Raw genomic sequence first — 27106 nt, forward strand, 5'->3', positions numbered from 1 at the left:
ATGGGAGGCTCTGGCTTGGACCCTTATTGCTGGTTGGGGGTTGGCTGGCTTAGGGGGAGAGGGCCTTGTGGGTGAACTAGGAAACCTCTCAGATCAGTGGCAAGGGCAGTTGGGGGTAGGGCGGGGAGTGTCACATTTTCTATGTAGACTAGGAGTGGGAATGAGAGTTTTAGAGACTTGCACCCCTGCATAGGAAGAGTTGGGTTTGAAGTTGTTTGATTTAAAGCTCCCACTTTGGTGTCTTGTCCAATTTCTTAAAATGGCAGCTCACCTTTCAGAGAAAGGCATTGGAAAAAATTACAGCCAAAATACATGATTTGGAGATCAAGCAAGAGATAAGGGGAGATAGATTTCACTCAGAGAAGCAAGAGGTGGAAGGGGGCCCTAGCTGATGAGTTAGAGATCAACACCTTGAGAGAAGGCATTGTACCAGAAGCTGTAGTAGTACTCCTTTGTGTTTTTTATTATTACTTGGGAGGTAGTATTCTCTATGTTTAAGAAACAATTAAATTATATTTTCGGTTATGAATCTATCTTATCAGTAAAAATTCAGGCAACTAAAATTTGCATACTTATTTATTTATTTATAAATAGCATATAGTATATGTGTATTACTATACTAATATTTTATGCACAATATAATGTAATAGGTAAGCATGGATTTCGTACCTCAGTTTCTTCATAGAGTTGTTGTGAGAAACAAATATCTGCAAAGCCATTAGAAGAAGGCCTGACATAAAGTCAACAGAATATGGGTTACATTGCAATATAAAACATACCCTCAAACACAAGTTTTTAAAGGATGAAATAAAATACATCTAAATAGAAGTTTAATATTTTTTTCCATACCCCACCTTTCACAATTTGCACTTTGGAGACCACCAATTAAGACTTAGTCTTCCCATCTGTAAAATGGGTACCCATAGCCACTGGTGATATGCTTTGGAATGCCAACAGACAGAGGCACAGAGCATAAGTCGCACCAGAAACTGCTTTTTACACATTTTGCATAAGGACCACTTTGGAAACTAGCATATTTCCTCTGGTTGGTTTTATGAACGGCAGGCAGTACTGCATCACATGCTACACCAGTTCAGGGTGAGAATTTTCTAATAAACCTTTCTGATACTAAAACTGCTTCCTTTAGCATCACCCAGATATCTATCCCAAGTGGAAGAAGAGAAGGCTGAATGGACCCTAAGTTTCTTGGGGGAAATCCAAGCTGATGTGTTCTCTCTTTACAAGGAGATGGGACAGGGAAAGTAAAGAAAAAAAAAGACAGTCTTTGGTATCAAGCAGACTGTGCTACCTTGAGTAAATTCACATCTCTCAGCCTCACTGTCATTATCTGTACAGTGACAACAGTTGATAGTGCCTGCCTTATGGGATGATTGGAGGATTAAATGCCCTACATCCAGTCAAACACCTAGCCTAGTTCTACCTAGAACATCATCGGTACTCAGTAAAATGTCACATGTGATTATTGTCAGAAAAGTGGTGGTCATTGCATTTAAATCGGCAAAGAGAAATAAATAATTCATAACCCCACAAGATCATATGTAATCATTATAAAAAAAAATAACTTGGCGTGTTTTATACCTTTTCTAAAGCTTCTTTATTCACACATACATTTTTTGCATAATTGGAATTATAGTGTATATTCTGTTTCTTGAATGTGTTTTTAGTGGCTATAAAGTAAAACAACTTATAGGCTTAGAATAATTTTTCACCCAACCCTATTGTTGGTCATTTATGTTTTTTCCAATGTTTTTTTAATTTAAACAACACTGTGATGAATAATCTATTTTAAAACTTTATTGGGACATAATATATGTGACATACAAATCACCTACTTAAAATGTACAATTCAATTGTTTTTAGTGTATCCAGAGTTCTATAACCACCACCATAATCTAATTTTAGAACATTTTTGTTACTCCAAAAAGAAACCTTTACCATTATAGTCATCCCCATCTCCACCCTTCCAAGACCCAGACAACCATTAATCAATCTATTTTCTGTCTCTATAAATTTGTCTTTTGGGACATTTCATATCAATTGGATCATGCAATGTGTCGTATTTTGGAACTGGCTTCTCTCACTTACAATAATGTTTTTAAGACTCATCAATGTCATAGCACTATCAGTACATCATTCATTTTTATTACCGAATATGCCATTGTATGGATATAACAACATTTTGTTCATCTATTCATCAGTGATGGATATTTTGTTTGTTTCCACGATGAATAATCTTATAGATTAATCTTTGCACACATCTTAATTTTTTTCCTTTGAATGCATTCCTAGACATGAAATTGCTAGGTCAAAGATTATACACATAATTTCTAGACTATATCAAACACTTCTAGTCCAATCCTTATCTCTCATTTGAGTATGTTAATTACTTCCTTTGTCATTTGAAGGGTCACCGCTCTTCATCCTATGAACTACAAGACTTTTCCTTTGTGGTTCTTGTGGCACCTAGAGATATTTGCAATTTCTAATCTGAAGGACCATCCCTCAGGGATTCTATCCTCTATTGGTGTCAGATATTCTGATAGACAGTGATTTTCCTAAAGGGAACAGATAGTATTTACTTGTAGCAGTCTTCATCATTTTCAACTAGATCCTCTATAGTCTGGCATTAATGAAAATCAACAAGCTTTTAAGTAGCAGATAGTCTTTTAAAACTGTTTCTCTTTGTCCTTTTTATTATGTATTTCCAGCTATCAACCTCTCGAAAGTGTTTTATATCCAGAAAAATAATTTATGTCAGTAGAATTTTGACCCAAGGTTCCACAGCACATAGGCAGCAAAGTATCATTAGGTTCATAATCTTATATATTTAAAATATGTTATAGATAAACTGACTTTTCACTTCCTTTAAAAATTTGAAGATAAGTGAAAATTTGTTTTCTACATGCTGCGATTTTTAATCCAACATAGCTGTTAAACACTTGGCGTGGCCTCCTGGGTAAAATCTACTCACACTTTTTCTTTATTATATGAAAGGATCCTGTGGGGAAGGCAGCTGCTGGATAAACATCAAGCTTAAGCCTTAGTTGGTGCGAGTGCTGGATAATGTTTACAAATAGAATGGTCTCTGCAGCAACCAACTAGCAGCAGATAAGAGTTGCCTCAGTTACAGCTGCATTTAATCTTTCCAAAGCCTGAAAAATATTTGTTGATTGATGGTGAACAGGACAGCCTATTGTGCCCTCACCTTCACCCCCAGAGACTTTTCCTTCATTGACCTTTCTGGTCATAAGCAACAAAGGTGACCAAAGTATTCTATTCTTTGTACAAAGACCATCCATGGCACCTCCCAGGCTTCTCAGTGGTGTCCTTGGTAGTGCTGATGGGTTTGCCTTGATCTTTACTTCTCTGTCTCTTGGGAACAACAATGCGCATTTATCTTGGCCTAGATGAAAAGAAACTTTGGTAGGGACTAATAAGTGTTGGACTTCTCATGTGTGTCACTTATGAGTGGCATTTTTTATAGGATATCTAGTTTCAACTTCACAACCACCCACAAAGTAGGTGCTGTTGTATCCATTCTAAGGTTGAGAAAGTTGAGACACAGCTGTTCTGTGCCTCTTGGCAGGCAAACTGTGAAAAAATTAATTAATTACAGACTTCTTATGATTTCAACATAGAAAGTACATTAATTCCTGAGACTAAACAAAAATAACCCTATTGCTAAATTCTTACCTCTCAGTTAGATGGTGCGTGAAGGCGTGGCCAAAGCCTTTTAGAAATAAATGCTGCTGTGCTGTGCTCTCCAAGATGTGGTATTCAGAGACAGTGCTCCTCAAAAAAGGATGGGAGGTTCAATGTTGGGTTAAACTAAGTTATACAAGATTCCCGATAGAAGATCTTCTCAGAGACTCTAACATAGGAACATACATTGTGAAATGCCCAGATGAGCAGAGCGTAAATACTTTTTTTTTTTTGTGGGATATCTAATAACATTTTAAAGAACTGATGATTTTTTTTAGACACATACAGCCAGAATGACTTCACAGTAGCCATTATTTTTTGGTTTAATTTTTTTCTGTTTGTTTCTTTGTTTTGTTCTTTAGCTTCCACATATATGTGCAGTCATATGGCATTTGTCTTCCTCTGACTTACTCCATTCTGCACACGACCCTTTAGGTCCATCTTGAAATACCTTTTTCCATCCCCTTACTTTTAGTCTGTATGTGTCTTTTAATGTGAAGTGAATCTCTTGTAGGCAGCATATGTAAGGGTCTTGTTTTTGTATCCATTCAGCCACTTTATATTTTGATTGGAACATTTAATTCTTTTTCATTTGAAGTAGTTATGTTGATAGATATGTAGTTATTGCCATTTTTTATTTAGACTTTTGATACACATTTTTTTCTTCTTAAAGAAGTCTCCAACATTTACTGTAATACTGGCTTGGCAGTGATGAACTCCTTTAGCTTTTCCTTGTCTAAGAAGCTCTTCATCTGTTCTACAATTCTAAATGATAACTTAGCTGAGTAAAGTAATTTTGATTGTAGGTCCTGGGTTTTCATCATTTTGAATATTTTGTGCCAATCTCTTCTGACCTGTAAAGTTTCTGGTGAGAAATCAGCTGTCAATCTTTCCCTATAGATAACTTATTGCTTTTCTCTTGCTGCTTTTTAAGATTCTCTCTTTGAATTTAACCTTTGGAATTTTAATTATGATGTGTCTTGGCATGGGCTTCTTTGAGTTCATCTTGTTTGAGACTCTCTGTGCTTCTTGGGGTTGTATGTCTATTTTCTTTACCAGGTTAAGGAAGTTTTCCATCATTATTTCTCCAAATAGGTTTTTAATTTCTTGCTCTCTCTTCTCCTTCTGGCGGCTCTATGATGTGAATGTTGTTATGCTTGACACTGTCCCAGAGGCTTCTTAAACTGTCTTCATTTTTTGTATATTTTTTTCTTGCTGCTATTCTAATTGGGTGTCCTCTGCTACCTCATCCTCTATGTCACTGATTTGATCCTCTGTTTTATCCACTCCATTGTTGATTGCCTCTAATGTACTCTTCATCTCAGATATTGTATTCTTCATTTCTGACTGGCTCCCTATTATATTTTCCGTCTCCATTTTCGTTTTTTATCTTTGTTAAAGTTCTCACTGAATTCATCTACTCTTCCTCTAAGTTCATTGAGCATCTTTATAACCAATGTTTTGAACTCTGCAGCTGGTATATTGCTTGTCTCCATTTTGGTGAATTCTTTTTCTAGAGCTTTGTTCTGTTCTTTCAAGTGGGACACGTTTCTTTGTCTCCCCATTTTGGCTGCCTGCCTGTGTCTTTCTATGTATTAGTCTATGTACTAAGTCTCGCAGTCTTAGTAGAGTGACTTAATATAGTAGGTTGGCTGTGGGACCCCTTTTCACAGACATGAGAGGGATCCAGCTGCAGGCCAAGTTTAGCCGCAGCCTGTTCACCTCCGGTGCTACCTGGTAATCCACATGTGGCTACCACCTGTACTGGGCTTAGGTGCCTCAAAGGGTCAAGTCCGAAACAGAGGCCTGCTACCACTAGTGCAGGGCTTGGGACTGCTCAGCAAGAGGTACAGGGCATGCCGAAGCCAGATGCTGTTTCTTTGGGTTTTGTGAGCCTTTGAGAGATTTTATGAAAGTTCACAGCAGAAGCCAAGACAGCCTGTTTGTATGGAATAAATCACTGGAAGAGGCTTGGGTGGGCCCACAAGTTGGGAGAGGCAGAGAATAGCAGCAAGAATCCCCTGGGAAGAGCAACCTGTGTTATCCAGATTGATGGTGCCTGCATCTGCAGGCTGGGAGAAGGGAGGGCTCAACAAAGGAACAATGGCTTCTGCTTACACCTTCCTCTGGGAACCAGCCACCCTTCCAGCCCTCGCCCTGAAACCTGACAGCTCAGGCACTCCCCGTATGTCTCTGGTGCCCCTTGAGCAGCTACCTCAGTGCTGGAGCCCAGAGCAAGAGTCCATCAGCAAGTAAGGCCAGGTGTGGGCCCTTTAAGAGAAAGGTTTCCACTTCCCGCAGCCCTCCATCTCACTCAGCTGCAACGTCTGCTGTTTTTCACAGCCAGAAGTTGTGGGGACTTCTCTTCCCAGCACTGGACCTGGGCTGGGGAGCCCAGTCTGCAGCCGGGACTCTTCGGTCCTCAGATCGGGGAGGGGACTCTGCAGCCAAGATAGCCCTCCCGGTTCTCCATTGCCACTCAGGGTCGTGGGTGTTTTGCGTCTCCACCCCTCCTACCGTTTTGAGGTGACCTGTTATTTGAGGTGACCTAGTTGTAGTACTTCTGTTCAGCCAGATTTCCGGTGACTCCATGTACCGGTTGTTCTGTAGTTTTATTATAATTTTGGTGTGGTTGCTAGAGGAGGCGTGTACAGCCTTTACCCTCTACGCCATATTGAATCTCTTGGTTTAATTTTTAATAGGTAATATATACATATTGTAAACTTAGAGTACACAAGAGTGTTTAGTGAAAAAGTATATCTCCCTTTGACAAATACCCTAGTTCAGAAGCAATGGTTTCACTTCCTCACTGTCTTGTACTGCACTTAATTTTTGCCTAATAGGATTTAACTGACTCTAAGACTTTAAAACTTATTTTTTTCTCTTGAACGTATTTCTCCCTTTTCTATTTTGTGTACTAAATAGGAAAAATAATAATATAACAGAGAGTAAAATCTTTGCCTCTGAGATTCTCTCTTTAGAGACAGCTGTGGATTCAAGGCCTGAGATGTACAACTAGGAATGTGCAACCATGTTTGTAAGTGTATGTGCATATATGTGTAAGTATGTATGTGTAGGTTTGAACTTTGAGCACACTATATACATTGTTCTGTACCTTTCTTTTTTATTTAATATATGTTAGCAGTCACTCCAAATTGGCATAGATATAAAGCTGTGGCATTTGTTTTAATGTACACATAGTATTCTATTGTATGGAGGCATCATAATCCATTTAACCAGGACTCTATTTATGGACATTTAGAATATTTCTGATCTTTTAGTACTAGTTCAGTGCTGCAATGGGTACCCTTGTACATTTGTCTTTGACACCATGTGTTTCTTGTATCAGCCTGTATAAAAGTGAAGGGTATAATAATATTAAAAATATAATATGACTGAATCGAGAATGTCCCAACTTTGAAGCCTTTTGATGGTCTTACTCAATCCTGAGATATTCAGACAATTTAGAGTTCTGGAAAACTATAGATCTAAGTTCTAAGAAATTTTTTAAAAATTTAATCATATTTTTCAGGAAATGAAGAGGTTTGGAGTTTTTAATTGTATATGTATTCCTGCTCATGGCAAAATGAAACTTAAGGCATGAAACCTTGAAAAACAGGGATTTCTCACATGGCTAACCTTTGATTATTAATTAGAAACTTAAAGCAAACTGCTTTATTCATCCTCATTCAGAAGCAATGGTTTCAATTCCTATCTTATACTACATTTATTTTCTGCCAAATAGCATTTAACTGGCTTTAAGACTTTAAAACTTGTTTTTTCTCTTGAGCATATTTCTCCCTTTTCTTTTTTGTGTACTGAGTAGGAAAAAAAAAATAATATAACAGAGAGTAACTCTTTATGTAGCAAGAAATAAAACCTTTCTTTTCAAATAAGGATGTTGACATCTAGTTGGAATTCAACTACAGAACTTAATAGAAGAAGTCCTTCTATATTTTGTTAAACAAACATAAAATACCATCATAAAGTGCTATCACTCTGGGTCAGGCACATTACATACAGCGTCTAATCATTTATATAGTATGTATGGTATCATTTGATTCTATATTATCAGGTGGGTACTAGCATTATACCCATTTTATAGATAGAGAAACCAAGCCACAGGACAATCACGTAACTCCCTCAAGGCCTCCCAGCTAAGATGTTATAGACCTAGAATTTGAACCCATTGTTTTAAAATCTTGCCCAAATTAGAGATGGCTTTATTCTCTAGGCTAGTTCTCACTAGTTTCTTTTAAACTTGAAGAAATATAATCAACAGTAAGAGAACAGAGGTTTCGTCATTGCTGCAATCTAGTGATACGAAGCATAATGTGGACCATCTCCAATGTCCACGACTCTCTGCAGTGGGGGACTTGTTCTCTTACATCTGAGCAGTCCTGGATCCAGAGTGGACATAGCTCTCTAGGCCAGAGGATGGAACAAACTCAATGAAACTGATTATTCTTTCAAGCAAGAAGATGCTTTGAACCTTTTGTTACTTCTCCTGGGACAGAAGTGATCATCTGCAGTGACATCTAATCATAATTCCATGTCCCCTCTTGAGGCAGGATGAATGGGCAGGACCCCACCATGTTTTATTAGAAACATTCACCAAAATTTTCCCTTGGGAATTTTTACAAACATTAGCTGTTCCTGTCCTGTGTTGTAATATGTAGAAATTTCTTTTGGTTAGGAATATACAGAATCCAGTGTGACAACAAGTTTTCTTCTTTGTGGTAAGGGGCTGGAAGAGTCATTATGTAAATTCTGAGAATTAAGATATTTTCAATTTGTAAAAAACATTGACCAAAGGCTTCTCAGCAATACAAGTCTAATTTGATTCTATCCCATGCTTTTAACCACTGCTGTGCTGTGGGCATCTGGTCATTAACATTTGTCCTCTGGGCAGTGTAAACCCCCATCTACTGCTGGAAAATCTCAGTAACCTTATATAAAGGGAACTAACCCCTCCTGAGTGGATTACTGGATTCTAGGAACTGTTAGATGCTCCATACTATTTCACCAGTGACAAACAGTTAGCTGCCCAATCCCTCTTGGTGAAGTGCCCAAACCAGTATTCTAACACATGTCTTGTAAACTCTCACTTCTGCATGTGGTCATTCCACATGCTCTGCCACCTCCCCAAACAGGCAAGATATAGAAATCAGAGACCAGAGGGAGTCTTGATTGTAGGTTCCGTTTCCTGCCAGGGCAGGATGTGATTACAGGGTTAAGTTTAGAGCCTATGATAAGTTGATGCTAAACTTGTTCTTGGCAGAACCTCTTGGGACGTGTGGAGGTGGGACGGAGGAGGGGGAAGAAGGGGCTTAGGTGCAAGGATCATTTTGTAACCTCTGATCTCCTCTTGTGTGACCATGAGAATATTTCCTGAATGATTGTCCTAAATATTTAGTGGTCTTTCATAATATTCATGGTTACAATGATTTGAATTGTTTTGCTGTATCTGAACTTAGTCTTTATCTCTTGTGAATCTATCTTGAGGCTTGCATTATCAGCAAGTAATTTGGACATGATGTCCCTCGTGATATAACAAGTAAATTGCGAAGGGCTTCTGACATTTTTCTTATTGATGTGCATTTACTAACTCTATCTTAAGTCAAAAAGGAATTGAGCATCAGTTGAATGGCTTTGTTTTCATAACTTTGGCTCTATTTTGTTTCTTTTTTATAGAAGAGACATAATTAGTTTAGGAAATAGAAAAAGATATGCTGCTTTTACATAAAGTTTTAAAATTCCAAATTTTTCTTTCATTTTCCAATCATTTCCTTTCTTTTGATTCAGTTATTATCCAGAAGAATATTAGGTGGGGATCAGGTCTAGCTTTTTTTTTTCTTTATCTTTTTCTCATCTTTTTCTTCCTTCCTTCCTCCCTCTTTCTCTGTCTCCCTCTTCTTCTTCCTCTCTTTCTTTTTTGAAGAATGAAGAGTTCCATGCTTTGCATTAGCCGCACAAAGGCAGCTATAAATTTGAGAAGCTCCACAATAAGCCATACTCCATTCTCCTCTTTGTTTCCCAAGTGATCATTTTGTCATTGAAAGGAGAGACGCAGAACAACACTGTGTGGCTTTCTGACACCTATTGTTTGAGCTCCTCTATCATTTGCTTTTCTCTTTTTCCTCTCATCGATCTTGGTTGAGACTTTGGTTTTACTGGAACATAATTTTTCATCAAGGCAATGCTGGACCTTCCGGTGAAGAGGAAACTGTTTTCTTGAAATCAGTATCTTGGGAAGAGGTTTTCAGTGAAAAACATGTTGAGAAATTCTTGCTACTTTTCGGGGTGGGTGGGGGTGAATAAGGCAGAGTTTTGGAGATGATTATGCTTTCCTTTTTTTCACCCTGTTTGAAGGGCAGAGGCAGGCAATCTTATCTTGTGCTCCATTCAACCGATCAGTCAGCCAACAACTTGGTTACAGGCCTTGTGTAGTGGGAACAGCCATGGCAGAGCTCTTGCCCTCAGGGAGTATATGCTCTAGTAAGGCAGACAGACAGTAAATCCGTAAGCAGGAAAACAAACACAAATGTGAATATGAAAATAAACACAGAAGCTAACATTTAGGTACAAACGCATGCCATGAAGCAAAACAATGAGTGGTAGGTAGTGGGCTACTTGAGCCAAAGAAGTCCAAGTCTTTTTTGCATTGAACCAAAATGATGAGAAGGAGGCAACCCTCCAAAGATCTGCGAAAAAAGCTTTCCAAGCAGAAGGAAGCACCGTTAGAACTGCTCAAACAGAAACAAGCCTGACATGTTTGAGAGAAGGAACATTAAAGCCTGCCTAAAATATATATAAATATTAAAATATATAAAATATATAAAATATAAGAGGAGCCAGTTTTTGGAGAACAGAATCAAGGCATTCCTGACAAAGGGAGGAACTGGATCAGAGGGCCTAAGGAGAGGTCAGGCTGTAAAGACTAGCAGGTGCCTGGCTAGTGCTAAAAACTTCATGCACTACATGGTGTAAATGTATTTTTAAAATAGCTTTAGTGAGATGTAATTTACATACCAACATCCCATGAAAAGTGTTTATTCATTACAAATGTTACCCATTTAAAATGTGCAGTTCAATGACTTTTTGTATATCTACAGAGTTGGGCAACCGTCACCATAATCTTTAGAATGTTTTTATCAACCTCAAAAGAAATCCTGTACTCATTAGCAGTTTCTTCCCATACTCCCAACCCCCCAGATCTAGGCAACCACTAATGTATTTTCTGTCTCTGCACGTTTGCCTTTTCTGAAAATTTCATATACATGGGATCATACAATATGTGGTCTTTTCTGATTGACTTACAATGTTTTTGAGATTCTTCTGTGTTGTATGGCAACTCAATGTTTAACATTTTGAGGAACTACCAAATTGTTTTCCCCAGTTACTACAGTATTTTACATTTACACCAGCAATATGTAAAGGTTACAATTTTTTCACATCTTTGCTAATACTTGTTATTATTGATCTTTGTGATTATAGCCATTTTAGTGGGTATGAAGTGGTATCTCATTGTGGTTTTGATTTACATTTCCCTAATGATTAATAATATCAAACATTTTTCACGTGCTTATTAGCCAGTGATATGTTTTCTTTAGAGAAATGTCTATTCAAACCCTTTACCTATATTTTAATTGGGCTTTTTTATAAATTATCTTGTTATAGGAGTTCTTTTCATATTTTGGAGTTAAGTTCCTTATTAGATATATGATTTGCAAATATTTCTCCCCAGTGTGTTATTTTTTTACTTCTTTAAAAATTATTTTTTTATTTTTCAATTACAGTTGACATTCAGTATTATATTAGTTTCAGATGTACACTATAGTAGTTAGACATTTCTATAATTTATGAAGTGATCCCCGCTATAAGTCTAGTACTCCTTGACACCATACATAGTTATTTTGTAACTGCCAATTTGTATTTCTTAATCCTTTCCCCTTTTTTATGCATCCCCCAACCCTCCTCCCACTGGCAACCATCAAAATGTTCTCTGTATCTATAAGTTTGTTTGTTTGTTCATTTATTTTGTTCTTAAGATTCTACATGTAAGTGAAATCATATGGTATTTGTCTTTCTCTTTCTGACTTGTTTTACTTAGCGTAATACTTTCTGAGTCCATACATGTTATCCCAAATGGTAAGATTTCCTTCTTTTTCATGGCTGAGTAATATTCTGGTAATACGTAACACCTCTTCTTTATCTAGTCGTCATTGATGGACGCTGGTTGCTTCCATGTCTTGACTATTATAATAGCACTGCAGTGAACATAGGGGTGCATATATCTTTGCAAATTAGTATTTTGGATTTCTTTAGATAAATAAATACCCAGAAGTGGGATTGCAGAGTCATATGGTAGTACTATTTTTAATATTTTGAGGAAACTTCATACTGTTTTCCATAGTGACTGCGCCAACTTGCAATCCCACCAACAGTGCACGAGGGTTCCCTTTCCTCCATGTTCTCACCAATACTTGTTTGTTGATTTACTGATTTTATTAATCATAGCCATTCTTACAGGTGTGAGTGGTCTTAATTTACATTTGTCCAACAATTAGTGATGTTGATCATCTTTTCATATGTCTATTGGCCATCTGTGTATCCTCTTTGGAGACATGTCTATTCGGGTCCTCTGCCTATTTTTAATCTGATTGTTTGCCTTTTTGGTGTTATTTGAGTTCCTTATATATTTTGGACATTAACCCCTTATCAAATGTATCATTGGGGAATATCTTCTCCCATGCAGTAAGCTGTCTTTTTGTTTTATTGCTGCTTTCCTTCCCTGTGCAAAAATATTTTAGTTTTTTTGTAGTCCCATTTGTTTATTTTTTCTTTTGTTTGCCTTGTCAGAAGTGACATATCCAAAAAAATTACTTTCTTGATGGTGTCTTTAGAGGCACAAAAGTTTCTAATTTTAATAAAGTCTAATTTATCAATCTTCTGGGGTTTTTTTGTTGTTGTTTTTTATTTTTTGTTTTTTTGCTTGTGCTGCTGGTGTCATATCTATGAAATTCCAAGGTCATGAAGATTTACTGCTGTGTTTTCTTCTAAGAGTTTTATAGTTTTAGCTCTTATATTTAGGTCTATGATATACTTTTAGTTATTTTTTGTTTGTTTGTTTATGCTATAAGGTAGGTGTCCAACTTTATTCTTTTTTATGCAGCTATCCAGTTGTCCCAGTTGAAAAAACTGTTTGTTTCAATTTGTTGAAAAAACAGTTCTTTCCCTATTGAATTTTGTTGGCCCTTTTGTAGAAAATCAGTTGAACATGAGCATTAGAGTTTATTTCTGGGCTCTCAGGAGAATGCATTTTTAATTGGAGGCATTTTTTTAACATGGTGCGAAGCCTTCAAGGAGCCAAGCTCTGACTGGGTAGTAAAGCAGCTGATAGATGTCAGGTAAATTCTAGATGGATAAGGCTTCATTTTCTCTGGCTATAAATGAACTTAAGGATGAATGTGCTGATATTATTTACTGACACTACTGAAAAAAATCTTAAAGCAATTCTTAAATCCTTAATAGGGCCTCATCTAAATCATTCTTGACAGAGAAATATCTATTCTAAAGTCCTTCCTTCTTTTTTTCTTTCCTTCCTTCTTCCTTCCTTCCTTCCTTCCTGCCTGCCTTCCTCCCTCCTCCCTCCCTCCTCCCTCCCTCCTTCCTCCCTTCCTTCCTTCCTTTCTTCCTGTTAAAACATAACCTGGGTTGAAGAAATGAGATTACAGCCATGATATATGGGGCACATTTAAATTAGGTGATGTATATAATAATGTGAATAGAAGTATGGATATTTGAGATCACATAATCACACAAACTCAAGAGTAATGATTTCTCAATTTAGCCAGATTTTTGAAGTAAGCTATAAGAAGCATAGACATTGGTCATTCATCCTCCAAGATTCACGCTTCTTCTCTCTCAAGCCTTGCCCTTGGAAAGTTTCTCCTTAGACCATTCTTATGTGGATAACACTCCAAACTGCATCAGCATCTCTGGGCAGTCTTCTAAACTCAGGTTCCAAAAGTTCTACTGGATATTTGCACTAGATGTCTACTAATACTGAAAGCGCAAACGAAAGAGTTATCTCTGACGTCTTCTAAGAGGAAACCATTTATCAGTCCTGTAGATTTATTTAATGCCACAGGTCTTGTCTCATCCACTAGCTTTCTATTCCTCGTGCCTCCAACTGATTCTCCTGAAATAGCTCAGTAATCACCTGACCAATCTCTTCCCCTGCAGTCTTTCTCTTCCAGATAGATTGGGTTAATTTTGTTGGAAAACCTTCTTGGTTAAATCAACCTGTAGACCCCAAAAATCCTCATTGCCTATAGTATAAAACCTAAACTTCACAGCCTAATATCCAAGATCTTTATCCATGTAGTCTCCCATTTGCTTTCCCAGCCTTATCTCTGATTTCCTTCATACATGAATTTTTCTTCTAATCAAACTAAACTGTTCCATGTTTGCTGAACATGCTCTGAGCCTCCTGTTTTTAGACTTTGTTTACCCTTTGCTCCCCATGCCAGATGTCTGCCATTCTCGTTCTTCTCCTTTCTTTCAAGACTCAATATAAATCTTGTTTCTTTGCTTACTCCAGAGTGAAGCTCAAAATATTAACTCCTTTTAGGGTTAAAGGTAGTATTTTTTAAAAGACCTGTATTTACTGCAAGGACATAAAAGAGAAATTCAAATAAAGAACCAGGGCCAAAGAAACAAGGAGAATGTAATAAATGTGGTTGCCATGATATCATACACAAAGGGAAAAGAAAGCTAAAATATATTTTGTTTCAAGGAGAACCAAATCTGCAAGCTGAACCCACGAAAGCCTTACTGAGCAGTATTCTGCTTTCACGATTTACCTGTTGGATATAACTGGTTTTTGTTGTTAAGTAACATATTTTTTCAAAAAAAATAATCAATTTGGGTCTTTTGATAAGATCATAATAATGGAAATTAAGTCGTCCATTTTTATTTCTGTTGTTCTTAAAAATAACTATGCAGGTTCACGGTTGGTTAACATTTATCACTTTTATTTTTAGGAGTTGGCAAAGAGATCCGTCACTATTTTTCCACCAGCAGTTTCCAGGTTTTCTGTGTCTTCTCCTCCTCATGAAGTTTCTCAGCATGAAATATAGAAAAATATCCCATTGGTGGCTAGTTCCCAAGACAGTCCCATATTTTCCAGTGTTTTATCATTAATATGAGGTGAGGCAGTTTTACAATCCATTTTAAGCTTCCTATTAGTCAAATCCTGAAACTTGGCATACTTTCCTTCTATCTTGGACCTCAAAATATCTTCTTAGATTGAAGATTTTAAGAAGAAACCTCTTTAGGATTCTAAATTGTTATAATCTTTATTATTACCAATGTAAGTGCTTCCTAAGGGAAAATATTGCACTGAAGGAGAGAAGAATCTCTTAACCATCGCTTTAAAAAATGTGAAGCTCTTGCAAAGGTTTTAGAATACATTGGCACTCTTTCCTATTTAAAATATAAATTCCCACACTGAGCTGGGTTAAGAACATAAGATCTCCTTTTGACCTATGAAACTCACAAGCATGTGTGCTCAGTGACTAAAAGAATACTCTCTATATCTTTGCTACATCTGGTATTACCACTCTTGATATTTTCTTAAATTCGCTGTCTTTTTAACCACCTCTCTTAATTTAAAGGTAACATAAAGGGTCTAATATAAAATGCCAATATTCCCAGCCTAAAACTGAATGGTATTGGGCTATTAAATGCAATGAAAACACACCAGTGTTATTCAATTCTGTCTAGGCCCCCCTGCCCAACAGAGGTTCTACTTTCTCTCTGCACAACAGGGATAGAACTGGCTTTAGAGAGGTGCTAAATATATGATAGCACCAAACTGAGACTCTCTGAGGGCTATTCAGAAGGATTAAAAGAGAACCATAAAGGCATATCTTTTTATCCTGTGACGCAGTGTCATTTAGAGGTTCCTCTGGGATCCCACAAGGTTATCTCAAACAATGGTATAACCCCACACTTTGGCATTCCCTGGACGGATTTGGCAATTCTTATCTCCTCCAAAATATTTTAGGAAATGTTGGTGAAAGATTTGATCCTTAATTTAAAGGGAAATTGGTGTAAGTGAGTTTCTAGAAGAATCTGTACTGTGTGAAATGCTTACATGAAACTTGCTTTTTAGAGAAAGGTCAGACTGGCTTAATTTTCCTGTCTCTCTTTCTCTCTTTCAGTTCCCCTCTCTCTTCCTTTTTCCTCTTCCTCTTTTCCCTCTTTATCCAACTTCTCCTTCTCACTCCTTGTTAGTCATCTTCACAGGACAGTCACCAGTGGAAGCATATTTTAGATCATTAAGTACAGGAGTAGACACACTTCAGATTTTCCCAGGGTATGGCCAGTAATTCTCAGTTCACCCAGTCCTATGATATTCTTAGTTAGGGCTATAGAGAAGTACTCAGCAACAATGTTTATTTAGGGTATTATTAAAATGCTATGTCTCATTGCAGCTTTTATCCCCCATGCCTTAAGAAAGCAAACTAAAATCCAAGGAAACCAAATTTAAGCATTGAACTACAGATTCATGAGAAAAGTAAATGAGTGTATTCTCAGTGATTTCTGAAATCCAGGTGACGATTATTTTCCTCCAGTAGAATTTCAGTTTTTAAAAGTATTTGTTTTATTTATTCAGTTATTTCTGTCTTTTGGCATCATTTTAGTCAACATTTGTGGGATTTTCTACTCTGCTCTGCTTCAGTCTCCTTCCTTTTGGAATTGCCCAATCAAGCCCTACTTCCTGGTTGCTGTAGGAGCAGCCATTTAATACACCAGTACTCTCTTTTCTCTTGACTGTTGGTTTGTCCAGGGACGGGCACCTGACTCCAGCTAAGCTGGAGCTCTTCCCTGGGATACTTGAACTTAGGACCCTGAAGGTTGAGATTTTTTCTCTTCAGGGACTCAAGTTGTAAAAGGTAAAGCTTGGGAGCTATTGTGGCCAAGTTTTTCTCTCTGTAGAAAAAGTCCGTGAACCAGGAAATTGGAGTTGACATGCTGAGAGAGTTAGAATTTCAATTACATTTGAACTGATTATATCCTCCCCAAGAACTGGCTTCCTCCCTGACCTTTCTATGGCCTAACTGGCATGTGAAATTTCGGAATATCATTCTCTAGATTTCCCTTTTTGCTTAGGGTATTTCATGTTGGGATTTATTGATCTGTAATCATAAAAAGGTCTCAAAAGTGACAATGAGTCTCATGCAGTGACCAACCCTATTATGAGCAGAGAAAAAAATAGAGACATGGGCCAGAGAATTAACCTACAATATCTCAGACTCCTGTTCTCACAACCAAACCATGAAGTAAGTAACAGTCTTTCCCTTTAACACATATTAGGAAACTGAGGGCTCTCAGAAGTTAAGAAACGTTCCCAGAGTTATTTAGCTAGTAAGAGGCAGAATCAGGATTTGAACCTCTGGTGGTCTGACTTCAAAGCTTCCCGGCACCCCAGTTTTACCACTGTAACCTCCCAACTGATATTTCTTCTATTTTCTCTGATTTGTGTTAGTTGTTTTCTTTGTTTTGTTTTGTTTTGTTTTGGAAAGGGTGGACTAAAGATGGACAAAACTGATTAGCAATCTCTTCCGGGATCATGGAACTTATAAAGATAAAAGGAACCTTACAGATTAAGTTCTCCAAGCCCTCGTTTATTTTACAGATTTGTAACTGTGGCCCTGAGAGAATACATACATGCCCAAGGCCCCATAGCTGTTGTTTGGCACTCCTGTAACTTAAATTCATCTCCCAACACCAAGATGTTTGCTTTTTCCCTCAAACACATCTTTTTGGTCTAAGCTTAAAAGTAATTTCATCCATAAAAACTTTCCAATCCCTAGACTAGATGAATTGCTTTTGTTATAGCCTTCCCTGCCAGCCTCTCGTTCTCAGTTCATAGCATTTTATTTCTGGTATAAATACTTGTCCATCTTCCCTACCACACAGTAGCCTCTGTGAAGGCAGGAACTCTGTTTATCTTGTTCATTATTGTCCCTCACATGACATATGCTTAATATGCCTAAATGGTGATTAAATCCACGAATACAAAAGCATATGAAAGCCACCACAACGTTCTGATGTTTAAAGCAGTTAAGCTATATGGTATTAGAACATACCTCCCAGCTATAATTTTTTGATTTGCTGTTGTAATCATATATGTGCATTTAAACCTATTGCTTTGGGGCAGAAATGCTCATAGATGAAGTACTAGAAACCATGTTTCTTTCTTCCTTTCTTATTAAATTCAGTTTGCTAGAAAAGGTTTCTATCATATGTACTCATTTCTCCCTAGCACATACACGAGCTAAGACCAGACAAAAGATGAGAAAGCAAGAGGAGAGCAACTAATTCAAACTATTGTATAAATTACTGGTAGTTTTTCATTAACATCCTTTGGACATTTGCATTTTAGAAGAAGATTTGGTTTACTGAAGTGAATATCTAATTTATAAATTGTGTCAGGAAGGTTAGAAAAGAAGGAATAGAAATTATAAGGCAGGATAGGAGAAGGCTAGGGAGAGAAGGTAGCCTAAAAATCCAGGCTTGAAAGATCAATAATATTTTGCTGGGGGTAACAATAGTAGAAGCAGCCTTCTCTTATCGAATTTGATAGATTTTCTCCCTCTTGAGTAAACATGTAAAACCACTCCTTCAAACCTCTTGCCTAAAGCTAATTTGTTTTTCACCTAATTTTTCATGTTACATTCAGCAGTGACAAATCTTCATAAATTACATTAGTCGTGTTAAACCCATTATTAAAAAGTACTCTGCATGCCCATGCAGATGGATTACAAACCACCAGCTGAATTTTCAACAGAAACAAAAACAAGGATATTGAAAAAATTGAAATATATATCTTAAATGACTAGCGAAGAAGACAGATACAGCTAGAAGGGTCAAATTAGAGTCAAATGCAAGATGACACTGTGAAAGCCATACCAAGTGTTGGGTTTATTAGAGATAATCATATTCTCATCTCTTCAAATTCAGAATGATATGAGCTCTACTGATGATAAAGCCACGTTGTAGACTTGAAGCCAAAATGGTCTTTATTATATTTCCTCCCTATATCTGGACTCTGAAACTCAAACTTGGGAAGATAGTAGACACCCTACAGTTGGATAGAAGATTGCAACTTGCCTCACACCAGAACGGGGTAGGGAGAATGTTCATGCTTTCTGTAGGTATGCAGTTTAGAAAGAGAAAAGGCCAAAGAAAGCAGAGGCTGCATATTAATAATTGGTCTTCTCCCATTCTTATCAGATAAATTACTCTTTGAGAGAGGGTCTAAATGTTTTCTGCTAACCTTTATCTCTTTTAAGGAAGGTCCTTTCTCCTCTACTTAGAATGATAAAGAGTGAAGTTAGTAAGCACCACAACCAATATGGAAGTTAGATCCCAAATTGCTCTTATTTCTTTACAATAATGTGTATGGAGGGACTTAGACTCACTTCAGGGCTTCCAAATGCTAATACAGCCACCAGTTTGGACAAAACTTATAGTTCTTTGGAATTCTTTACTCCCAATATGTTCAGTATGTCAATGCCATAACCATTTGACCCATGGCAACCCCTAAGAGATATTCTCTTAAAACTTGACTGGCAATTTGAAGTAGAACTTGTAAAATCATGTCTTTCTATATTTTCAAAAGAATAAAAACATTTGAAATAAAAAGCCAAACCAAACTATTTAGTACCTCCTTGCAAGCTCATCATGAGTATGCTCTAGAAAGAAATATCCATCTTGGCAAAACAATAACCTTCTATATTAATGTAAATATGATTTCCATAATTGACTTCAGGTCTGCTTTCCTGATGTAATTGCAAGAAGCCTCCTCAGCTGCTCTGAGAAATCTTACTTGCTACCATAAATAATAAACTTGTTTTCTGCAAAAGTAATCTCTTTGGGGAATACAGATCAGAAATAGTCCCATCATCTTGTAGTCTTTAATGTGTTTTACAGCTGAGCATCTTGGGGGTATATTTCAACAAACCTCTGAATTTTTTGATTCTGTCCTGCAGAGAACCATGCTGCACTGCTATTAATCTGAAACATGTTCTGCATCACAGCAATTTGATGAAATTATAATTGAAACATGGTACTTGACCCTGAGGGGACCATGGAGAAAGGGATTTGCTTTGGTGAGTTCTCATGCATCATTTAAAACCTGCTGCCTCTGAATCAAAGTCTCGCTTATATCTTAACTACGTAAACCCTTTATTGACAGCCATTTCAGCTGGGCTACAGGGTACTGTGCTCCTTGCCTGCTCTGTCATTTTTCTCTATTTGTCTGTCTTTATTTTTCCATAAATTGGATTACTCTGATTAATAATAGCATTGTGAAATAGGAGCTTGTTATGGGATTCTGGTGACTATCAAGAAGAATATAATTAAACCATAGTTGTGCAGTCTGATTTAGAAAAAGACATTTGGAATTAAGGGAAATCAGTAAAATTCAGTTATTAGTTTCTTGTATGCAAGGTAATAAACTGGGCTAACATGGTATTACTGATTGTTGAAATCCCTTTGAGTTCCACCTAAAAAGAGATTTTTACCCATTTCTAAGTAAATAGGCTCTGTTAAATTATTGGGGTGCTTAAAGACATTTCTTTTAAATCTTGTTTACCTTCTGAAGTCATTTTAATTAAAAAGAGTCAGTTGAACCAAATCAAATTAACCCTCCCTGCTTCTTCTCTAGCTGAGGCTGCTATCTGTGCCCTAGTATTTATTTTTCCCTTTTTCTGGTAATAATAAAACTGGACATTTAATCACCCAAAATAATAACTACATTTCCAAGCCTTCTATGCAGTCATCTGTTGCCATGTCACTAAGTTCTGGCCAATGAGATGTGATGTGTGTGATTAATTTCCGAGTTGTATCCTAAAGACATTAGATGTCTGCATTGTCCCTGTCTTCTTCCCAGTGGCTGGAGTATATATGTGCTGGTGGGAGTCAAAGCAGCTGTGTGAGATGAGAAGATGGAAGCTGTATGTGAAAGATGGCAGGACAAATGGTCCTGATGGCCATAAAGCCATCTTAACCTATCTAGGACCACCTATGTAAACTCTTACATAAGAAAGAAATCAACTTCTGTCTGGGTTAACCTGCTCTCTCTTATGGCATCTTTGTTACATTATCTCAATCTGATTCCTTAATTGGCTTTTGAAACCTAGACTATACAGGTCATAGGTCTGTATTGATAACAAAGTTGGGTGCTTTCAGCAGCAAATAACAAATTCCTCGATGCACACGGGCTTAAACAATAAAGCAGGCTTTTAACTCTCAGAACAGTAAGTCTAGAGGTGGAGAAAGCTTTTGGGTTACTTGATTTAGCAACTCAACCATATCATTGAGGACTTAGCGTCCTTCCCCCATCTTCAGCCATCTTTGGTATTACTGCATCTTCAGTCCAATAGCAAATATTTGTGCTCCAAATCTGAGTATCACCTCCAGATAGGACAATATTCATGGGAAAAAGGGAGACCATTTTCTGCGTCTGCATTTTAGAAGAGTGGAGAATTTCCCAGAAGTATCCTATTCATGTTTCAATGGCCAATATTGAGTTGCATTCCTGACCCTGTTAGTGATAAGGAGAATGAAATTACCCCTAGGCTAAAAAGGTCTACCAATGCGGTTTCAGTAATGGCTGTGTAGAGGAAGGGTGAGAAATGAACCATATTGGATGGAATAATCAAGGAAGTAGATAGTGGGTAGACCACCATCTATGTCTGCTACAAAGAAACCATTATAAAAGAATCTGAAAAAAATATAAATGAAAAGGTAGGTAGACTCTAACCTCTTTGGAGTCCACTGTTGCTCAGTGGGGTTGGCCCAGTTGCCCAAGGAACGGGCTCCTGGCAACCCCCATGGCCCAGAGGCCATCTCCACCTCCTCCCGCCCTGCAAGGGCCCACCAGTCCCAAGGGGCTGCCTCAGGAGGTTTCCCTCAATGCCAAAGAAACATTCCTGTTCCTGCCTGAAGATCCTCTGTGGACACCTTGGCCATGGCATCCATATCTGAGCCCATTGCATTCTGAGAGTTCTGCCCTTTGTACTCACTCTTCAGCACCATTCCCACAAAGATCCAGAAGGGTTTCCGCTGGATTGTGGTCTACCTACTGGCCCTCGACACCAATGGGGGCTATATTGCTGTGAGCAACAGCATCGGTGTGCTCTACATGTACTGCCAGCACTCTGGCCAGATGAAAAAGTACAGCTTTGAGGAGGAGAAAAAAAAAAGGCGTAGATAATAGAGGCTTTGTTCATTCCTCTGGTGACCAAATCAAAGTTGTGACAGAATCATGGATCAAACAGCAAGGAGAGTCGCCTAGGATCTAGATGAACAAACCCTACAACTAGGGAGAGAAATAAGAAATCACCCTGCAATGGGAGGAGGTAGGATGGGGCAAGGATGCGAAGCTACCAGTCCTGAGCAGCTGAGTGGGATGGAGGCTGCAGCAGCGGCGGCTGCAGATGCCTCTTAAAGGGGTCGTGTAAGCGAGCAGACTTTTGCGTGATGAACCTGCTTGCTCTGAGCACTAGCACCAGTTAAGCTGCATGGAGGGCACCAGGGACTTACAGGGCGACACTGAGTTGTCAGAGTGAGAGCCAGAGGCTAGGGTCTCTCCCAGACAAAAGTGCTGGTGGTATCCTTTGTTTCTCTGTTAAGCCCTCCCCACTCCCAGCACACTGGACTCACCATTGTCATAGCAGAGACATTATCAAACTAGATAACAGAGGTTGCTACACCTTGAGGATTCCCTGAAACTCCACCTGCCCAACTCGCAGACCCACCCAAGCCACATCCAGGTGTATCCTCAGCCAGTCAGATGCTCCTTGCTTAGCAGAGCCAAGACTCACGCTAGCAGCAGCTGGCCTTAGTTTCTAGTGTGGTCTTTTGAGGCAACTATAAGCCCGGCATCTGTGGATTGCTTGCCGAATCTTAACAGGTGGCACCGGAGGGCCACATACTGGAGTTAAACTTGGCTTGCAGCTGAACCCCTCTCAGGACTGTGCCACTAGACCCCTACCACAGAAAACCACACTAATAAGATCGGGAGACTTAGGAGCTTTACTTAGTACATAGAAGCAGACACAGAAAGGCAGCCAAAATGGGAAGACAAAGAAGCAGAAACCATATGAGAGAACAGAACAGAGATCCAGATATAATGGAGTCAAGCAATCTAACAGATGCAGAGTTCAAAATACTGATTATAAAGATGGTCAGTGAACTTAGGGGAAGTGTAGATGAACTCAGTGAGAACTTTAACAAAGAGATAAAAAACATAAAAATGGAAATGGAAATTATAAAAGGAAACCAGTCAGAAATGAAGACACATTGTCTAAGATGAGTAAGTTAGAGGGAACCAACAGAGTGGATAAAGAAGAGGTTTGAACCACTGATATAGAGGATGGGGAAGCTGAGGACACTCAATCAGAATGGCAAGAAAAAAGAAGCCAAGACTATAATAATAATTTAAGGAGCCTATGGGACACTATTAAATGTAAAAATGTCCATACCATAGGGGTACCTGAAGGAAAACAAGAAATTGGGGCGCTATTTGAAAAAATAATGATGGAAAACGTCCCTAAACTGGTGTAGGAACTAGACATAAAACCCCAGGAAGCTCAGAGAGTCCCAAGAAAGAAGAACCCAAAGAGGCCCACAGCAAAACACATCATAATTAAAATGCCAGAGGTTAAATACAAAGAGAAAATCTTAAAAGCAGCAAGAGAAAAGCAGTTAGTTACCTACAAGAGAGCACCCATAAGACTGGCAGCTGATTTCTCAATAGAAACCATGCAGGAGGACAGAAGGACTTGGCACAAAATATTCACGTGATGAAAACCCGGGATCTACAACCAAGAATACTTTATTCAGCAAAGCTACCATTTAGAGTCGAAGGGCAGATAAAGAGCTTCCCAGACAAAAACAAGCTAAAGGAATTAATCAACACCAAGCCAGCATTACAGGAAATGTTGGAGGGACTTCCCTAAGAAGAGAAAAACATGTATCAAAAACAGGAATAAAAAATGGTAATAATTACATTCCTATCCAGAAGTACTTCAAATGGAGAAGAATTAAGTGCTCCGACCAAAAGATAGAGTGGCTGAATGGGTAAGAAAACAAGACCCCTACATATGCTGTCTGCAAGACACCCAGAATAAAAGGAAGGAGATGGAAAAAGATATTGCCTTGATGGACCTAGAGAGTACTGCGTTGAATGAAATGGATCAGATAGAAAAAGACAAATATCGCATGACTTCACATACTTGTGGAATCTAAAGAACAAATAAACAACAACAAAAGTAGTAATAAACTCATAGATACAGAAAATATTTTGAGGGCTGCCAAATGGGAGGGGAATGGGGAGTGAAAAAAAAGGCAAAGGATTAAGAGGTACAAATGGATAGTTGCTGAATAGACATAGGGATGTAGAATGTAGCATGGGGAAGATGGTTAATAATGTAATAAATATGTAAGGGGGAAGAAGGGTACTAGATTTAGTGGGGTGACTGCTTTGTGAGTTATGTGGATCTCTGATTACTAGGTTGTACAATTGAAACTGGTATATTATTGTATGCCAACTATAATTGAATAAAAAACATTGAATTTTACAATGTAAATATGAGCAACTGTCTATTATATATCAATAGAGCCAGGGGAAAAAAATTAAAAATTAAAACAAAAAAAGAAAAGGTATATATTGGGGAATTGCTTCAAAATAATATAGGAAAGGGGAAGTGGGTAGGGTATAACAAAACAAGGCTATCTATAATTCTTAGAATTTATGGGAGTTTATTATACTTTTCTTTCTGCTTTTGCATCTATTTGAAATTATCTGTAATTTATAAAAAACTGAAATTAATAACCAAAGCAAAACAATAGAAGAAAAGTAGCAGGAGAAATTTGATTTGTTTTCAATAAACAATCATTTTAGCTAACATGTATTGAGCATTTGCTTTTTGCTGGAGACTCTATTAATCAGTTCTGAATGGCTTCAGACCAACTGGAGAATTTATTTACTGATGCGATTGAAACTTTTAGAGATATTTTCCGGCCTAGGTGAGTACATCTGTGAGTTGTGCTTTCTTCCACAGGGGTGAGGTGCCTTTGGGCAGTGGTCTAACAGCTTCTGGCTGGCTTCTTTAATGTCCTAGAGGAAAAAAGCACTCACTTTTTGTAGCAGTAAGTCCCATGTTGGAATCCCACTGACGCAGTGTGGATACAGTACCCATATCTAAACCAGTCATGGACAAGAGAACGTGGTTCTCTCAGGGACCAGTCATATTCCACCCTTGGAGCTGAGGGTACTCTCAATCCCTCTCAAACACTGAGAGAGTCTGATTCTTCCGAAGAGAATGAAGGGAAAGGGAAGACAGCATGAATGCTGGGCAGGCATAAATAACAGATGACCACTGTGCTTATATTATCATATTTTCTCTCGTACAAACCCTAGGCACATACTGTTATTACCTCATCTTACAAATGAAAAAGTTGAGGCTTAAGAGTTTGAGTGACTTGCCCATGATCACATAGCTGGTAATTGTAGACCTAGGATTCAAAAACCGGAAGTTGGATTTCAGGGACTATATGTCCCACTGTCTACAGTGAATGAAGTTACCTTTTTTGATTCTAGGCTTCAAATGGCTGTGAATCTCCAATGTCAACTCACCATGAGACCTCATTGTCAAAGACAGTGTTGCATAGTGGTTACAGGCATAGCTTTTGGAGTTAGATGACTTGGGTCCAAATCATACCACTCACCACTCAGGTACTGACTCTCTTAATAGATCACTAAGTACTCAAGGTAATGTTAGCCTCATTCCAGAGACAGGGAATGTTGAGCTCAGAGAACCTAAGTGACTTGTGAAAATGCAGAGCCAGGGCACAAATCCATGTCTCACTGGCCCCAAAACCTATGTTCTTTCCACCTTGCCAGAGGTATTCACATTGCATCCAAGCCTGCTGGGGGAGTAAGATGGAGATAAATGAGGCATGTTCAGGGCCCCTAACTTTCCCATTGCCCAGAGAAGCAGCAGTTTAAAAACCTCTTTTAAAGACTGGAATTCTATATAAGTTTTGTTTTTTGAAAGAGTTCTCTGTTTTTTCTGTTTGTTTTAACTTTGTATTATAGAAAAATACAAATATAAAAAGTATATATCCATATACATATACAAGTACAAAATCCATATACAAAAGACAAAATAGTATGATGATCATACCTGTAGCCATCACTCAGCCTCAAAAATCATCAACTTATGACCAACCATGCTGTATTAATGTCCTCATTCTCCCCTCCTTGCTTTGAAATAAATCTCAGATATCACATTTTTAATAAATATTTCAGTGTTTATCTCCTAAAGATAAGGACTAATTTGCACAATGCCAGTATCACATCTTTCAGTTTAACAATAAGTCCTTAATGTCATCATACATCCAGTGTTTGCCTTTCCATTTATCTCATAAATAATATATTCTTTTTAGATTTTTTGAATCAAGATGCAAATAATATCAATCCATTGGGATTGATTGATATGTCTGTTAGGTCTCTTTTAATCTATCAGTTTCCCCTTCATATCTTTTGTTTTTCCCCTTGCCATTTATATGTTGAAGAAACTGGATTATTTTATTTGTAGAGTTTCTCACGGTCTGGTTTTGCTGATTCTATCTCCACTGTGTAATTCACCATGTTCTTCTTTTAATTGGATCTAAGGGTTTTATCAGATCCAATTCAGATTCAATTTTGTTTTTTTAAGACTAATTTATGGATGCTGTGCTCTTCCCTTAGGAGCCCCGTGGTGTTGGGGTCACTCTGTTGAGGATCAGTGAAGGATCCAGGAATACATTAAGGACTGCAAGCTAGTGAGATTCTAATTCTATCATTCCTTCTTCTTTCTTAGCAGGAACACTTCTGTAAGAAACATGTCTGTCTCTGCTTTTCAAAGCAGTTTGCAAACTACTACATTTACTCCATACTGAATAGTCACATGGTCTTTACTTAGTCTTTGGTCTTGGTTTCATACTTTATAGAAAAGTAAGATAAAAACATCATTTTCAGGTTTTATTAGCCTTGGTAATCATATATGTGTGACGGTTTACCTTCTGACCTCCAAACATTCTATGTGTAAGGGCACTCACTGATAATGTTTCATCCCACTGCACTCATTTGCCAAGTAGGTTTTTTAGGTGCTCTCTAAATGTTCAGTAAACTCCTTCTGTCCTATTACCAGGGAACCTCCTGGCCAAAGTAGCCTTCCCACTTCTGATAGAATAGGTATTGATGGGCAAAAAAAGGTCTCCAGCATGTATTAAAATTACTATGAACAAAAATTTA

The 27106-nt window shown here is 37.9% G+C and overlaps 1 protein-coding gene across 3 annotated transcripts in view; it reads left to right on the top strand.

The window, feature by feature from the left end:
* The window catches only part of FRMD4B (FERM domain containing 4B), a 309226-nt gene that overhangs the window by 49111 nt on the left and 233009 nt on the right, over positions 1-27106 (top strand). The window contains exon 1 of one of the 3 annotated variants that reach the window (XM_039851672.1): positions 19892-19910. The exons of the other annotated variants lie outside the window; for them this stretch is intronic. The gene's annotated coding sequence lies outside the window, so the exon portion shown is untranslated. Of the gene's footprint in view, positions 1-19891; positions 19911-27106 lie in introns of those variants that run through there. 3 annotated transcript variants of the gene reach the window in all.

This window comes from Pteropus medius, unplaced genomic scaffold (genome assembly GCF_902729225.1).
Source record: "Pteropus medius unplaced genomic scaffold, Ma_sr-lr_union100, whole genome shotgun sequence".
NCBI lineage: Eukaryota > Metazoa > Chordata > Mammalia > Chiroptera > Pteropodidae > Pteropus > Pteropus medius.